Raw genomic sequence first — 6,167 nt, 5'->3', positions numbered from 1 at the left:
GTAAACAGGCTTTGTTTTGCTTTTTGAAAGGAGCTTTTTCGCCGCCTCAGCAGGTCGTGCTCAGCTTTGTCTGGGAGCGAGCACTTGGGAAAGAGTCTTGCCTGGTGCCACTGCAGGAGCTGTATGTTCCCAGGCTCCTGGCAGACATACCCTCATGCTATAGCTGGCCCTCGCTGCAGGGTGTCCAGAGCTCAGACAGCTTCCCTACAAGGTGGCCAGGAGCCCAGCATGGAGACCCCCCAGAGGTGCAGGGGTCTCTCAAGGATTTGGCCCTTCCATGGCAGCAAACTGCTGCAGGCAGACCCAGGCCACCCAACTGTGACTTGTTACACACCTACCTCCTGCCTTCATTGGCAGGGGCACAGTCCCTTTGGAGAGCTTGGACAGGGGACAACTTTGAGCCCAACTTCTGGGCCCATCTGAACATTGCTCATGGGCACTCTGCACCTCAGGTCCCCAGCTCTGTAACAGGGAGCTTGTCACTCTCCAAAAAAACCCCAACCAAACCAAACTAACCAACCAACCAAAAAAACCAAACAAGCAAAAAAACACATTTGGAAGGAGAGGGCAGGGAAATGCTTGGGGATGGGCCCAGGAAGGCAGCTAGCAGGACCAGACCTCTCCCAGGCCCAGGCCTTGGGACCTCCATCCTCAGGGACTGACGATGCTGGAACTGCCCAGCTGCGAAAGGCTGATACTCCTGTGTGTTATTCAAGTGAAGCTCACACTGAAGGCACTATGGTTTTTAAATATGCACTTTCCCAGCCTGACCTCAGCTGCCCTTGAAATAATACTATTGTGCAGTGAAGCCCTACGGGGAATTATCATCTGATCTCACTCTCCCTTTGTCATTAGAGTCAATTAAAAGCAGAGTAGCTGGTGATTTAATACCTCCGGTGTCTGAGGAAGCCCCACATCCATCCAGAGGCTGGCTCTGGCATTTTAGACACATAATTGGAGTGGAGGAGTGGTGGTGTGGTTTTTTTTAACAGCCACCCAACACGATTTCAAACTCATCCACCTCTATCTAGAGCCTCATGTCCTGGGCTCCTCATCTTCCCCACATTAATTACTGCCCCAGCACGGCACACCCTCCCGTGCAGCATGGTCCATGGCAAATTACAGTCCCATTCCCCAAGCACCTTCTCCCTGGCCTAAATCCAACAGATTTTAGTCTCTGAAGAGGGTCCAGGCTCAACAAACTGCCACCCTAGGAAACGCTGCTCACAAATGAAGTTAAGCTTCCAAGAGCAAGAGAAACTCTTGCCCCCAGCTCCCAACAGCCAGCTGGAACTTTAACCTGGGCCCCCTGGCTCATGCTCCAGTGCAGAGCAAGAGCCTTTTGGGTACAGGCAGCACTGCTAAGAGGCCCCAAGATGGGAGCCTGCAGCAGGGACTTCTGGTGGGAGTGAATAGCGGAGGCTGAGCTCATTCATTCCTCCTTCCTTACAATCTCCCTTTTCTTTCCGTTTCACCACCTCCTTATTTAACGTCAGGGGCTGTTGTGCAAAGCCATCAAGGCTGTTTGCAGCAGCATGACCTACTTTACCGCGCCGTCCTGACTTCCTCACTGGAAGGGCCAGCCCGGAGCCCACCCAGGCCATTCAGCGTTTCTCAGCTGAATAACAAATCCAATTAGGTGGAAGAAAGCCTGGCTTTCACGCTGTCAGCGCCTGGACATCTCACTTCCCTCTCCCCAGCACAGGCTGCAGCACTGATGGCTGTGTCTCACAGCCGCTGGGGACAAGGACCCCTCTGTACTTGTGTGTGAAGATGGGGGAAGGGCTCAGGAGGACCGATCCTGGCTATTCAACCTGTGTTTTCCTTCCTCCCGACGTCCCCCTGGGGCCATGCAGCTCAGGAATCAAATAATGTGTGGGGTTTGAGTGCTGGCTTTCTTGTGAAGCCCTCCCTTCCTAGCTACGGCTGGAGGAATGGCCCAGGACCATGCCAGGATGGCAGCACTTGTGCTTGTTAAAGAGCTGCTGGCACATTCAGCCAGGATGTGATTTACTAACCCACAGAAACCCCCATCTCTCAGTCCCAGCATCACACCTAAACCCCAGCCCTGAAGCCTCCTCCAGAGAAAACATCACACCTCTGCCCTCTGCTCCTCTCCTTACTCTCTTTTTCCATCCCAACAGGGATCCTTCTTCCCACAGCCACCAGCAGGCAGCCAGGACGCTGGCTCTGCTCCATCGTGGGGAATATATTAAAAGGATGAGTAGCAATAAAAAAGGGAGGAAAAAAACAAAAGCTTAAGGGCCACCAGGAAAAGCCCTTTGCCCTTTTGGTTTCTGACCTCCTCGGTTGGATGGGACGGACAGACATCGCCAGCCCCGGGCCCGCGGCACGTTGCCATCTGGCTCTGCAGCAGGTGCAGGAGATGGTGGAACATCCATGGCCCCATTCCTGGGGCGCTGTCTGGAGGTGTCAGACACCCACACCCCAGCCGGAGCCGCTTCCCCTCTGTCGGCAGCTTCCCTGCACCCAGCCGAGCGCCAGCCGCGTCCCGGCCCCCTGCGCTGCCCACGCCGCCACCCCGCCGGGCATGAGGCTGCCCCGGGGCTTCCCGCAGGGCTCTGCTAATGACTCACCGCTCCTGCTCGGCTCTAATTAGGCTCCTGTCTAATTAGGCTCGCTGGAAAGATGTGGCCGGTGAGAAGCAGCTTTTCGGTGGATAGCAAGGGGAAAGAAAGCGTCTGGAGACGCCGAGTGCCCGAGGGAGAGACGCCAGGCTGCGGGGAGAGGTCAGAGGGATCAGGAATTGCCAGCTGAACTACATCCGTGCGAGGAACAAGCAGCGCGGAGAGAGGAGAGAGTAAAGGGACTTCAAAACAGTCCTTTCCGTGGACCCTCCCGGGGCTCAGCCCTGCCGCGTTAACGAGCAGGAAACAGCCCTCAGCTCCATCCCGCTGGGGACGCCTGGCTGGGCCGCCGGGGTGTCCTCCATCCAGGAGCCAAGGGGCTGTTTATTGCCTGTCCAACAAGTTACCGACTTGCCAAAGCAGCCCTAGGATGCAGGGAGAGAGGGACGGGGCTGTGCAGGAACAGGGATGTGAAGGCAGCAGGGCAGGGGGAGCCAGTCCTGAATCCGCAGCATCCTGAATCTGCAGCATCCTCCCCTGAGCCACCCTGGAACAGAGGACAGAAGAGAAGCTCTGGAGCAAAGCCTTGTTTGGGGTATTCCAAGAGGTGTGAAATTAGCTTCTGGGGGACATGAGGATTACCTGCTGTGCCTGCCCACCCCTGTGAGAGCTGGGAGTGCTCTCTGGTACAGGCTCTCCTATCAGTTGCTAGTATCAGATATTATTTTCCCCATAATTTAAACATGTTCCAACTCCAAACAAATCACATTTGCAGTGTTGATCATCCCTCCAATTAACAAAACCCAGGTGCCCTCTACAGCAGAGGGAAGCCTTTCCTTTACTGTTCCCTTTATATCTGCTCACAAGGCATCTCACTCACTCACTGAACTAATGGGGGCTTTGCCTTTCCTTCTCTTGAGGAAACCTCCATAAATGAGCAGCCTGTCTGCAAGCCCCAGCCCAGCTCACACCTGTGTCCTCCCAGGCTTCCAATTTCTCACCCTGGAGCCAGTGCTAGGACTCAGCCCTGCAACAGCAGGAAAGGGAAACAGCAAATCATAGAATCAATAAGGTTGGAAAAGACCTCAGAGCTCATCAAGCCCAACCTATTACCTAACACCTCCTGACAACTAAACCATGGCTTCAAGTGCCATCTCCAATCCTTTTTTGAACACCTCCAGGACAGTGACTCCACCACCTCCCTGGGCAGATGCTAAAAGAGCATTTCCAAAGGTCCTCTCCTGTGCCTGCAATGCTCCTTTTAGAGTCCCATGCTTGTGTAAGGATCCTTTATGACCTCTTTGAGGTGGAGGCACCAGTGAAAATCCAGACGCATGCAGATGATGCACTACTACCACGTGGCCCCCAAGAGAGCTCTTGCTCTAACCTTGATTTCTGAGGAAAAGTCCAGGCTGAGCAAGAAAGATGGGATGCTCAGAAACACATCACTGCTCCTTGGGAGACCATCTGAAAGAACTGACCCATGTGGCCTGGGGAAGAACATCTATTTCATCATCTTAGCCATGCCAAAATGGCTCGGAGCAGACTGCAAATGGAAAGCAGGTTTAGGGTATTCAAATCACCACATGGAGATAGCTTGGAGTGAGGTTAGGGCCTTTAGTTTCCTCCTCTACAGAGGCAATTTGCATTGCATGCCCAGGCTCCCCCTCAGCCTGTGGTTTGGTTTGCACTGTGCAGGACCAGAGAAGTTCACACTGCCTGGTTTGCTCCCCACCCTGACCTTTCCCTGGCAGAAGCTTGACTCAGCAAGTCTGATTAGTCTACATGTAATTTGTCATCAGTACATGTGCTCTTCCTTCTCCCATGAGCAGTGTCCATTGTATCATGGCAGCCTGGTGAACCAGCACTGCCAGCAGCAGCATCTCACTCCTCCAGGAGCAGCAGCAGCAGCATCTCACTCCTCCAGCAGCAGCAGCAGCAGCGTCATCTCACTCCTCCAGCAGCAGCAGCAGCAGCAGCATCTCACTCCTCCAGGAGCAGCAGCAGCTGCTGCCGTTTCACCATGGCACTGTGAATGCCTGGGGTAAGGCAGCAGTGCTTTTGTTGGTCATGCAGGCTGCAGAGCCGAGAGGGGCCAGAGGGAAATGCACTCACACCATACAGAGGAGCCTGACCATTCAGCGAAGGCTTTCCTTCACTTTGGTAAATAGGTGAGGTGGGACGACTGGGAACGCAAATAAAAGGAGGACTACTGAGCAGCCGTGGAGATAAAGGAGCCCTTTCATCTCCTGTCTCACACCCAGGCTGCTGCCTGTCTCGGGGCGAGTGCTGCGTGACGGGGAGGAGGTCTGGGTTCAGCCACACAACCCAGGGGTTTGGAACAGAACGTGCGGCGCAGGCACGAGGAGGGGGAAAACAGAGGCAGCGCTGGCCAACGAGGCACAGGAGGCTGAGCTGGCATTTCCTAGTGCCTGTTAAGAAAAAGCCCAAGCACTGTGCTGTGTTGAAGGCCTGAAGGCTTTGATCAATACATCTGATTCTCCTCAAGCCTCTGATCTCACCTCTGAAGACAAGTGAGATAATAGATGGAAATGAAGCAATTCCTCTGCCTCAAAATCGCTACACAGAGGGTGAAGGCTGCAGGTGTCCCTTCCCCTTCCTCCTGGGCAGAGGATGCTCAAGACCCATGTAGGACCAGAGGGACAGAGGCAGCTGTGATCACTTCCACAGGTAACAGGAAATGATAGTGGAGAAGCTCCAGGCATTGCTGTGCTCACTGTGCCGGGGAGTGCACCCTGCTTCGGCTCTGTACTTTTGGCACCCTCTTCTGCCTGGACCGATGCCTGCAGCAGTGGGAACACCACGTACCTTCACCTCCCCAGGCGGCAGGAGCAATCCAGATGCTGTCTGTAGCTTTTCTGCTGGCCTCTTCTTGCAGGGGACTTGGAAATCTGTAAAGCATGCCGCATCACAGGGGCAAACATCCTTCCTTCTCTACCCATCCTCATCCCTGCGCTGAGATGGGGCCTCTTCTCCTTAATGACAAATGACAGGACCAGAGGAAATGGTTTCAGGCTGCACCAGGGGAGGTTCAGCCTGGATATTAGGGAATATTTCTTCACTGAAAGGGCTCTCAAACATTGGAATGGTCTGCTCAGGGCAGTGCTGGAGTCACCATCCCTGGGGGTGTTCAAGCAGCCTGTGGACCTGGTGCTTAGGGACATGGCTTAGTGTTGACCCTGCAGTACTGGGTTGAGGGTTGGACTGGGTGATCTTGGTGGTCTCTTTCAATCAGATATATTCTGTGCTCTCTAGTTCTGTCAGCCAAATGAGATTAAAAACTCCATTGTCTAGGACTCTGCTGATGACAGAGAGCTACTTCAGCAGGTTACAGAACTCTAGGACAGCCTGCCACTCATCTCAGCTTACAGAGCTGAAGTGGCTGAGATAAGGGCTGCGACACTTCCTCCTCTTGTAAAAAGATGAAAAGCCTTGTGTGAATGTGTGTGTGGGAAAACCCCAAGGAGCTGAATATCATCATGGCCATATGTGCCCTTCAGCAAAAGGCAAAGCTTCTCAGGGAAGGAAAGCAGGAGTCCAGGGGGGGCAGGCTGGGAT

This window comes from Melanerpes formicivorus, unplaced genomic scaffold, assembly GCF_026170545.1.
Source record: "Melanerpes formicivorus ecotype bairdi unplaced genomic scaffold, bMelFor1.0.p_v2 SCAF_10, whole genome shotgun sequence".
Lineage (NCBI taxonomy): Eukaryota > Metazoa > Chordata > Aves > Piciformes > Picidae > Melanerpes > Melanerpes formicivorus.
This window is presented reverse-complemented; position numbering follows the sequence as displayed.